Source organism: Gossypium arboreum, chromosome 10, assembly GCF_025698485.1.
Source record: "Gossypium arboreum isolate Shixiya-1 chromosome 10, ASM2569848v2, whole genome shotgun sequence".
NCBI classification, from domain to species: Eukaryota; Viridiplantae; Streptophyta; class Magnoliopsida; order Malvales; family Malvaceae; genus Gossypium; species Gossypium arboreum.
This window is the reverse complement of record NC_069079.1, coordinates 50067819-50068942: the sequence shown is the minus strand read 5'-3', so window position 1 is coordinate 50068942 and position 1124 is coordinate 50067819.

Genomic DNA, 1124 nt, shown 5'->3' with positions numbered 1-1124 from the left:
GACGCAAGGTGCAAGACCTAGTGGAACGACGGTGGAGGTAGGCCCCGAGAATCTCTGGAGGTAGGGGTGGTAATCGAGAGGAGCCTCTAATACGGCTGTCCGATCCGAGACCCGTACTCTGCTAGAGCATATGCCATCCGCGCACGAGAGGAGGCATCCTCCCCGACGTTATCACGGTACTTTTACTCTCTTTGATACTATTGTGATTGCATTGATTGACCCCGCTCTACTCACTCATATGTATGTGAAACCTTAGCATCCAAGAAGACTCTACTGTTGAGTCTCTCGAGTTCGTAATTCGAGTGTCAAACCCTTTGGGTCAATACGTGCTCGTTGATAAAGTGTGCAAGAGATGCCCCTAACAATTCGAGAATCTGTTTTCCTACCGATCCGATGCTTCTACCATTTAATGAATTCGATGTTATTCTTGGTATGGATTGGTCGATTGTACATGATGCGATGGTGGACGCAAAAGAAAAACCATTGATTTGAGGAGTGCAAATAATGAGGTAGTCCGAGTCGAGTCTCATCGATTTAAAAGGCGCCGCGATAATATCTTCTATGACCGCTCGGAGGTATGTGAAAAGGGTGTGAAACATACCTTGCGTATGTGTTTGGAAGTAAAGAGACGGAAAGGAAACTCGAATCGGTACCAGTGGTTTGTGAGTATTCAGATGTTTTTCCGAGGAGTTACCGGATTGCCACCGGTTCGAGAAGTGGAATTCGCATCGGTTGTACCGGTACTACGCCGATTTCAATAGCCCGTATCGTATGGCATTAACGGAATTAAAGGAATTGAAGGTTCAATTGCAAGAATTGACGGATAGAGGTTTCGTCGACCGAGTTTTTCTCCATGGGCGCACTTTGTATTGTTTGTGAAGAAGAAGGACGGAACCATGAGGTTGTGCATCGACTATCGTCAACTCAATAAAGTGACGATAAAGAATAAATATCCATTGCCACGAATTGACGATTTGTTTGATCAAATAAAGGGAGCCTCGGTGTTTTTAAAGATAGATTTGAGGTCGGGGTACTATCAGTTGAGGGTCCGAGAATCGGACATACCCAAAACCGCTTTTAGAACGAGGTACGGTCACTACGAATTCTTGGTGATGCCGTTTGGG